Genomic DNA, 10,356 nt, shown 5'->3' with positions numbered 1-10,356 from the left:
AGTGAGAGCGAGTGCCCGCTGGGGTCTGGGGGCTGCCTCTGCTGCCACACGGTCGGTGGCACCTGCTGGTCCCTTGGTACTGGCCGCAGACCCAGTAGAGAAGGGTGCTGGGTGGTGGCTGCCGTTTCGGGAGCCCTTGGGGGCACTGCCTATGTGGCTGGTCTGGGCAAGCTCCCACCCTAGGAGACCCCCGCACGGCGGCCCTCCAGATGGCCCCACGGGACAGATGCAGCAGCACCAACGGCCCAGGGGAAATGCGAATCCCGCAGGCAGGGTGCCCCGAGCTGGTCCCCGGGGAGACGCTGCCAGCGGGGCGAACGGACTCGGCCAGCAGAGGGGCGGGGCCCCCAGGAGCTGGGAGGGCTGAGGCAAGGGGCTGAGGAACCGGCTAGTCCCCAGGCCTGGGGAGAGGGGTGCCCCAGGGGTTTCCAGTGGGAGGGGCGGTGGGGGTGGGGTGTCCCTGGAGAGGCGGGGCCAGCCTGGGCTCTGTGCAGGCCCCCGGGGCCCCATCCGAGGCTTCAGGCGGGTCAGCCTGGGAACCGCCGGCCATGCCCAGTGGCCACGCGCCGCTGTCCTGCCATCTGGTGTCCGGCGCTTTCACGGGGGCCAGGCCCTGGGCTGCGGTGGGGACACAGGAGGAGCAGAAAGCTGGGCAGGCCCAGGGGGTGGGCCACGTCTGTGCGGCTCCTGCTCCAGCCAGGGGCCGCACAGCCCTGCGCAGGGGGTCCCGGTAACAGGGAGGTGGGTGTGGGTTGGCTCTGGGCTGTGGTGAGAGAGGTCTCCCTTCACCAGAGGGCAGCCAAGGGCTTCGGCCAGGTGGCGCCAGGGCCTCCCTTGCCCCCACGGATCCAAGAATCCCAAGGGTACTCAGCCCTCTGATGTCCAGCCTGCTTCTAAACCACAGGGAAGGGCAGGTGTCCCAGCCCTTTGGGGCACCTGCCTTCTGTCCCTACGCCCAGGGATGCACCTTCACCCGGGGTGGCGGGGCACTGCTCCCCCCAGTCCTCACAGCCACCCCCATCCTCGGAGAGGGACGCTGTTCCCCACCGGTCCTCGTAGCACCCCCCTCCCCCCGGGGAGGGACACCGCTCCCCGCCACTCCTCACAGCCACCCCGGGGATGGACGCTGCTCCCGCCGGTCACCCTGGGCTCCCTCGCAGCAGCGACGTGAGCTCTGGCTTGTAAAGAGTCCATCCTCTTCCTGTCCTCAGTTAAGAGGGACCTGCCCCCACCGAGAGGCACTGTGTGGTCCCAGGCATGGTGGTGGTGGCCCCACACTCGGGCTGGGTGGGCGGCTATGGCTGGGGCAAGGCACAGGGCAGGGACAGCTCCTCTCAGGCATCCTCAGGGACCATCAGGTCTCAGCAAGATCTCTGCATTTTAAATGACCTGTCGTCTCAGGTTGCTTTTCTCACGACCCAGTCCAGCCACACAGAGTTCCCTGTGTCCCATCAGTTTACCAGTTCCATCCAGGAGACGGGGCCACAGTCGCCCAGAGAACGTCCCCAACGGCAGCATGGAGGCTCTCTGGACAGAGACCATGAGCAGAGGGCCCCGTCTGGCGGCCCTGCCCTGGCAAGTGCCGCAGGGTCTGGGGCCTGCAGGGACCCATGCTCCCTGCCCTGGCCCCCACCCGCACACGCTGCTGTCTCTGCGCGGAGCCCAGGCGCCACACTGCGCTTTCCCGCCACGAGCCGCGACCATGCGCGCACACCCTGGTCACAACACGCACACACGCACACGCGGGCGGATAACCTCTGCCTTCCGAGTGGTTTAACCTGTCCAGTCATCGTCAGCGCGGTCAGAGCTGGATTCCCCTCTGTTTTACTTTTCCTTTACCACTTTCTTGGGCATTAAGTGAATATTTCCTAATAAAGCATTTAGATTTCTTGAATTATGTTTTCTGAGCTTTTTTTTTTAGTGGTTGGTGTTTAGTGACAGTGGCTTTGGCCAGGCTCTCTAGCCTCCTTGCCAACCACTCCCGGCTCTTAAACTTCACCAGCTGCCAGCTGATTTCTCTGCTGTTTTCGACATTGTTCTGTGGGCGTCAACGGCCCTGTCACCGACTTTGAGCAAATCCAGGACTAGCTGGTGGAACACAAGCACATACCTCTTCATGACGAGGCTGTTCCGAGCAACGTGTCCCTAGGTGATTTCATCACGTGAACTTTGTACAGTGCACCTACACACACCTGGATGGGCTAGCCCACTGCACACCTGGCTGCGAGCCTGCACAGCACGTTACCGAACAGACAGCACGAGACTAGATCAAGCATGAGAGGCGATGCCATCAAGAGACGCGGTGAGCACAGGCTGCGCGAGCCTGCGGGGGAGGGAACACGGCCGCCGCTGTACAGAAGACTTTGTATACGGAGGACGCGCGCCCTGAAGCAACAACAGTACAGCAACGACGCAAACCAGCGACCGCGCCGTCACCCCGCCAGGGATCACGCGCCACTCGGAACCGCAGGAGCCGCACTTTCGTGAGTGGCAGGGCGGGGTTCTTTACACCAGCGTCGCCACGAACACGGGGGCCGTGCATTGTGCGACGTCATGACGGCTGTGAAGTCCCCAGGCAACAGGACCCTTCCAGCTCCATCACGACCTTGCGGGACCGCTGTCGCACATGTGGTATCACCGGCCACCACTGTGGTGCTGCCGCTCGTGACTGCAGCTTCCCAGGTCAGGGTTTGAGACCCTTTCTACCCCTAGAGGGTCCTTCCCAGCTTCTCCCCCGGTTCTCCTGCCGACGAGCTGGCCTGCGACTTAGCCTGTGTCTTCACTGGATCCGCGCGCCTCTTCCCAGCTGCCCCTCGCCACAGTGTCCATCTCCGAGTGCCCTGAGCACGGAGCTCTCCGAGCTCTTCTGCAGAGAGAGGCGTCCCTTTGGGAGGAGACGAGGAGCTGTCTGATGGTTCTCGCTTCTCCCAGCAGCAAAATCTCTGGGCCCGGATTCTGGACCCAGGCTTCTGACACCTTCACTTTAGGCGCTGGGTGTTCAGTGGAGTGGGGGGCAGCAGTGGGTCTTCTGAGCTTGCATCTCCTGGCATGAGCGGGGCCAGGGCACCAGGGGCCCCCTGCACTCTCGGTGGGCTTCGTCCCAGGCAGAGGCTCCAGTGAGGCTGGGTGGGAGACGAGCCCCTGCCTCAGGTGCGCCTGCTCAGGATGCAGCCTGGGGGGAGGCGAGAGGCGGGTTGGGGAAGGGCGGGGACAGAGCTGAGTGGGGTTTCTGCCCGGCTGGGCAGGGCCAGGGCTTGGGGGGGAAGGGGAGGCAAGGGGCAGTCTGGGCTCCAACGCCAGACCCCGCCTCTCCGACCGACCTCCACGCACAGCGGCCGCCCCAGCTGCGCCAGGCCCTCAGCAAACTGCCGTCTCCGAAACGGTAATTTTCGCCAGCTTCACTGGCTGGCATGTCCGTGGCACTTCTCAGGCTGTCGTGCTAGAAAGTGACCGTCTAGCTGCACTTTTCGGTGCAAAGTAAACACTTGTCTCACTTCACCAGAGCACGGCTGGCGACAAGGGATCTGTGCGCCCTCTGCCCCGCTTCACCTGGTCCCTCACGGCCCTTTTCCGGCTCTTGGCCTTTACGTGGCATCTGCAGTGAACGTCCATGGAATTTGGCTCTTTCAGTCACTTGGAGCATCTGGGGAATACACCACCCTGTGCTCAGCTGACACTTAAAACTTGGAATAACCTCTCTGTTTCTCACTTGGCGCTGCCCGTGGCAAACTCCGCGAGGTCCCCCGCAAACCCCTCATGGACTCCGGTAAAGACTCCCTCGTTAAACCCTGAAGGGGAGGGAGACGGGAGGTGTGGGGGGTCCGGATGAGGACGGAAGTGGGCTGCACAGGGTGAGGATTCAGGCCCTCAGATTGCCCCCAGGGAGGGGAGAGGGGCCCAGCCACCTGCTGGATAATTTGATAAAGATCACTCCTCTCTAACACGAGGGTCTTTCAAGTTTTGCAAGTAGTTATTACCGAGAAGAACTCTGCATTTCTGAAGGTGAATGTCACACACGCAGCGTTGCAGCACGGCCACTGCACCCAATTCAGAGAGGAAGCGTGTCTGCCCATCAAAACCCGGAACTCACGTGGAAGGGCCCAGCAGGGAAGGAAGGCAGCCTCCTCCCCATCCTTCTGCAGGGTTACGCACGCACGGTTCCCTGGCAACGCATGCCGTCAGCACACACGGTTCCCTGGCAACGCGAGCCATCAGCGAGGCCGAGGCACAGGCCAGGCCTCTCCATCCTCAGAGCCGCCTGGAAGGCGCAGAGGCGGAGCTGGCGGCCCCCCGCTGAGGTTATGCACACTGTCTCAGCAAGATCACTTTGAAAACAAACCAGCTATACTCACAGTCTGAAATGAAGCACAAGTAGCCATAGTTTGCACAAAATAATCAGAACACTTAAAATACAACCTGAATTAACACAAATGATCCATGAGAGAAAAAATGGACTATGTGGAGCTTATGGTTCCTAATATAAAAGGGCTCCTATAAATCAATAATTAAAAAAAAATCCTTGAACACAATAAGAACTGCAAAATCTGAATAGAACACATCGAATAAAGAATAAAAATGACCATAAACACACGAAAACATATTCAACTTCACTAGACACGACACTTAATTTGACTCAAATTGCAAAGGCTTATTTTGATCTTGAGCCAGCGCTGTCGGAGCTGAAAAGGGGCCTCGCCTGGGCTGCCCGACCCTCGCACTCTCCCGGGAGGCACCGGGCCTGGGGCGCAGTGGTCACCACAGGCTGTTCGCGAGGAGGTTTGCAGCAGCACTGGCAGGCAGTGACGAGTAAAAGCCATCACTCGTCCTGGCGCACGCGTACGATGCAGTCATTAAAACATGTAGGAGAAGATACATAAAAGATTAGAAAGTCTGTGATTTATTAGGTACAAAAGCTGATTATAAAATTATACGATCCTAATTTTGCAAAAAATTTTTAAAAGAAAAAAACAAATCCCTGAAACGGTTTTCACCAAACCCTGATGCCGCCATGTTACCCAGAAACAGGGTGATAGACCCTTCTTTACACTTTAATGTGCTCTGTGGATTTGTGCTGGAAGCATCAGTGCTTTTTTATCTTCAGAAAAAAGAAATGCACAAGAAAATACATCCTACGCAGGGTAACTTAAAAATGCAGGATTACAAAATCAATAACTTTTATTAACATGATATAAAAAATTTTAATGTAATATACAGGATTCCCAGAGTAATTTTAAAACATTTTAATGTGCTTCTTAAAGTCTTAATTTCAAGACACCTTGTCTTACTGCCACCTACTTTTCAATACAAAATTTTTACAGTATTTGTCTGCTATAAAGCTACAACATCAAGGTCAGGGTTCTCTCCCCGGCCGGCATAAGGAACACCCGTGAGCCCATGGCGACGACCTCTGTACATCAAGCGGTCGGTCACGCAGCGTGTGTACATGATCACCATGGAGGGCAGTGACGCCCGCGTGGGCGACAGGCTGCACCACCGCGGGCGGACACACCGGGAGCTGTGAGTCCGCGTGTTGGCCAGACCTCCTTGGTGGGGAATGGGAATGGTGGAGGGATAACAACTGTTCTGCTAGGCACTGATCCAGGCAAAGTGCAGAAAACCTGGCTGTCTCCACGAAGCACTCATGATTCACAAAGTCTCCCACGCTGGATCCCCCAAACCCAACCGCTTCAGGAAACACACACTGCCAGCCATATAAAAATACTCTTAGATTCACACTTCACTTCAAATTCTTCGAAGTTTCTAAAGGACTTACATTCTCTGCCTTGATTTAGGGTTACTATGATATCACGTCGCTCAGTCTCGCCACGCTGGAATAAAGTAACTGAATATGGTTTGGCCAAAAAATTTTTTTTTTTTTTTTTAACACCTACAGCACCTGGTCTTCCTAGGTGGTCTCCCACCCAAGTAATAACCAGGCCCGACTTTGCTTAGCTTCTGAGATCAGGCGGGATCGGGCACGTTCAGGGTGGCATGGCCATAGACTTGGCCAAATTTTATAGGCACACAACTCCAGAAGTGAAGGCCAGGCCGAGCCTGCCTGCCATAGGGGCTCTGCCACAGCTTCTACATCTGTGACTTGAGACAAAACTACCACCAGCACACTTCCACGTACTAATTCATATGGTGATGTCGTGAAAATAAGCATGAAGTCACAAACCCGAAATGGCTCACAACTAAATGCTGGCTTATCTTTCTGAAATAGGGCATCTACCTTGACAGCCCCAGATGGCACTTATCGAGTGCCAGTGACAACGTGCTAGCCCGTTGGGCACGCCTGTTTCAACAGAGAAAGTGGCGGTGGGAACACCGTGGGGGGCCGTCCCCTTTCCACGGCCTTTCCACACGGCCCCTCGGGCACGGTCCAAGTCGGCCAGGCAGCCCCAGTCCCTCCTCACACAGACTCTGCACAGGACCTTATCATCGGGACTAGGAATAAATTGCTACGTTCTGAAAACCAAGAACTATGTTTCTCGCCTGAGGAAGTGCAAACTTGCAGCACACTCGCCCCGCGGTGCCCTTCCCGGCCTTCCGTGCCTTTCCCAGGCGCCCCCCGTTAAAATACTGATGCTTATGTTTGTGGAAGGGCCCTTGAAAAGTGACCTAGAATAACTGAGGAAGTGGCTTCTCAGGGAGATCTGGGGGACTCTGAGACAAGCCTGTAAGAGTAGGGGGAAAGGCGTGGTGTCCCGGGGAAACGGGGTTCTTTGTGCTGGGGGTCTGTGACAGTGCAGTGTCTCCCTGGGTGACGCCATCACATGTTGTAGGCGACGTAGATGGGGTCCAGCTGGTCGGCCAGGAAGCCGTCACGCAGGTGCATGCGCTGCTTCTCACCTCGAGAGTTGATGGGGATCACGCCCGGGTCCACGATGACCACCACGCCCACCACCAGGTGATGCTCCTCCAGCACCACGTTTGTCACCAAGGCCACCAGGTCCAGGGCATCCTGCTCCAGCCCGTCCAGCTCCACCACCACCACCAGCAGGTTGGTCCAGGTGAACACGGCACTGCAGGGAGAAGGCAGCGTCAGGGACACGCCCTGGCTTCTGGGGGACGCGGACACGAGGCGGGTGGTGCCGCGCCGGGAAGCGCGTGCACTGACACGTGCTGCTGCCTGACACGGTCACGACTCGGGGGTGCCGCCAGCTGTGCTCACAGGGACGCCTGCTCTAACTAAACTTCTGGCCAGGAAGCGGCAGTGCCACTTCACGTTCAGAGCTAGACCTGCCCCAACGTGAGCCCCGACGCGAGGAGGAGTCACGAGTCCGGGCGCAGCTCCCCCTGGGCGCGAGCTCCAGCAGCCGTGGGGGGCGTGCCTGTCGCCTCGGCGTCCGGGGCGGAGCCTGCTTTAAAGCTGACGAGGAAAGAGGACAAACAGAGGGACACCAAAGGGCGGCGGGGTCTCGGGCGGGCTCCACGGAGCGAGTCCAGAGCCTGGACCCCGAGGGGCGGGGTGTGTGGGCCCCAGGCGTCCCCGGCGCTCACCACTCGGCGATGGTCCTGTGCGCGCGGACCACGGATGTCTCGATGTCGATGGGGTGGTAGCGCATGCCCCTCAGCTCCAGCGTCTCGTCCAGAGACCCGACCACGTAGAGCGCGTCGTGCCGCTCTGTCAATGGCAGAGGTGGCACCCTCAGCGGGGGCAGGACGCAGGGGCAAGACTCAGGGCCCGCGCACCCGGGCCGCCCCATCGGGCTCCCTGGGCGGGGAGCTGCCACTGCTGCCTCCCGCCCGGGAACACGGGCTGTGGGGCCCTTGCGGAGGCGCCACCTGTCCCCTCCACTTAGACGACAATGTCGGCGTGAACCCGATTCTTTAGGCATTTCCTGTCTCAAACAGCAGCATCTGCAGCTACAGAGGTGCTGACGGGATCGGCTGGCCTTGTGTGGGGAGGGTGCCACACGCGGCTGCTGGGCCGAGCTGGTGGCTCTGCCCGAGGAGCACATGACGGCCTAGGGCCAACGCCCCCACATCCCTGGCAGAGGCCGAGCCTACGAGTACAGTGAGGGGCAGCTGCAGGGAGAAACAAGTCTCCAGAGAACAGCACTGTCGGCCCGGCCCATGGCTGGCGTCAGGACGCAGGCACCCCGCAGGCCAGCGGGGCGGGGTGGCGGGAGGCCCCAGGAGCAGCGCCCCCTGGGGCGGGGACAGACCGCGCAGTGCTGACCTCCGCTGGCGTCGGTGAGCTCTGTCCTCCGCAGGAAGCCCAGGTAGCCAGTCCTCGCCCAAGTGGTCTGGGTGTCACCAAAGCTCAGCCGGGCACTAAAGTGGTCGGCGTGAAGTGCTTCCTCCCCGTGGACCGTGTAGTAGCCAGTGGCGTTGTGAGGGCTGCTCACCCAGATCTGCGGGCACGCAGAACCACGACAAGCTGAGTGCAGGTACCATCGGAGACACCCGTTCACAGAGAACGGACAGAACACCACACGAGGCCGGGCTTCCGCGGTGTCCCCACCCCGTGCACTCGGTCACAGGCAAAGCACGGGGAGCAGGCCAGTATGTCTGCCAGCCTCCACGCAGAGTGTTCTTGGCCAAGATTCTGTGCCAAGGGCAAGCTCAGTGCCGGGACCCCCACCCCTCGCCTCACACGCTGTGATGCAGACGGGGCGGCCTGCACGTCCAAAGGGACGAGGGAGGGCGGGAGGCTCAAACAGCACCAGGCTCGCCCGCACACGTGTGCTCACACGCACCCTCGGTGCACACGGGCCAGTGGTACTGTGTCCTGGGTGCCTGGGGTACCCTTCCAAACACAGCCTGCCCTGGACCCACAGTCAGTTTCCTGGCTCTAGACGTCCCCAAAGGCAGCACCCGAAGAGGAGACGGGGCTGTCTGCCAGGAGACATGGGCCCTAGCCTGGAGCAGGCCCTGCGTGACCACCGTGGGGCACACAATCACCTAACAGGCCCCACAGCAACCCGCCTAGCCCAGGGACAGGGACGTGTTCCCACTAGGGTGCTGAGTGCCCAGGAGCCCCTGGGCTCACTCACACTTGGTCCCAATTGGACTGAGACTGGGCAGTGTCTGTGTGCCACCCACCGGACCCGGAAAGCTGTCCGCAGCAGAGACCAGCAGGGTCCTTGTGGCTGCCTGGTACCAGGACACCGGTTCCATGGCATGTCCCCAAAGTCTGGCACTGGGAGCACAAGACTGGTCCCATCATGACAGACCAACCTAGGCACTCAAGCCAAGGTCTGTGCTCTCCCTGCTACCCAGCCTCCAGGTAGTGAGTCCCACCTGTCCCAAGTTACTCTGCCGCACACGCATAAATGCAGGCCTGTCACCACGAGCCCTGCAGAGCCCATGTCCTGGGGACGTGTCCTCAGGAGCAGGAGGCCCTTGTCCCACCTCGGAGTCTGCAAAGCCCCACCCCCCATGCTGCTGGCCCCTCAGGCCTCCGGCTCCCAAAAGACTCAAGCTTTCCCTGTGCTGCTGGGGAACCCGGCATGGGGTGCTCATCCCAGGGAACCCTGGAATCCCGCTGGGGACTGGGTCCAGGAGCACAAACGTGTGTGCTGAGGCCAGTCAGCGCGGCCGCCTCACCTCTCCCAGGTGCGAGTCTCCAAGGGGCCCTCTAGTCTCGGTGTGCGCGATGACGACCTTGACCCCGGGGAGGATCTGCAAGGAGGACCCCCATCAGAGGCAGCACAGCCTGGCCCTTGCCCCGGGCCCGAACGGCAGGCGGCCCACAAGCCAGGGACAGGGGTCTAAAGCCAATGTGAATTTGACTTTGAGTTTTAGCACAAGCAAGAGACTTCGACAGACAAACACAAACAGGACTCCTGGCCTCCTTCCCATGTCCCTTGCACAGGCCGGGTCCTGGACGTCGTGAGGGGCAGATGGGCTACGCGAGCCCCGCTCCGCCTGGGGAAAGCCCGCCTCTCACAGTGCGTGTGACTGCGGGGGGCCGTCCAGCCCCGCAAGGGCTCTGTCTCCAGGCTCTGTCAGCCTTCTGGTTCTGGGCAGGGACCCTAAACATGAAGAGCCCGTGACTCTGTCAGTCCCACCGCTGAGACCTGCACCGTGTACCCAGGACAGACGGAGGTGTTGGCTCTTCCCAGGCCCCACAGAGAACACTCCAGGGGCGCACAGGTCAGGCACCCCATGACTGGTCCTGGGGACCCTCTATACTGGTAGCCTGGCTGCTCCGGGCCTGGTCTCGTGTACTGTGTCCTCGGCTTCCTCACGTCTAAAACTGGAGATAGCAGTGGGGCCCAGCAGGCAGGTGGGCGAGGGACAAGGGGCAGGAAGGGCCTGAGTACAGGCTCTGTCGCCCGTGCTCAGTGCCAGGCCCCGCTCTCCTCCCCCTGTGGCGGCGCCCTTGCCACGTGCCGCCCGTGGGAC

General features: G+C 60.2%; 1 pseudogene; it reads right to left on the bottom strand.

Annotated features, from left to right (window-relative positions):
- Positions 1–5,884: 5,884 nt before the first annotated feature.
- LOC120616415 (uncharacterized) lies at positions 5,885–6,003 on the bottom strand (annotated as a pseudogene).
- Positions 6,004–10,356: the final 4,353 nt, after the last annotated feature.

This window comes from Pteropus medius, unplaced genomic scaffold, assembly GCF_902729225.1.
Source record: "Pteropus medius unplaced genomic scaffold, Ma_sr-lr_union100, whole genome shotgun sequence".
Taxonomy (NCBI): Eukaryota; Metazoa; Chordata; class Mammalia; order Chiroptera; family Pteropodidae; genus Pteropus; species Pteropus medius.
Note: the sequence above shows the minus strand (reverse complement) of the source record. Positions and strands in the feature narration are given on the sequence as shown.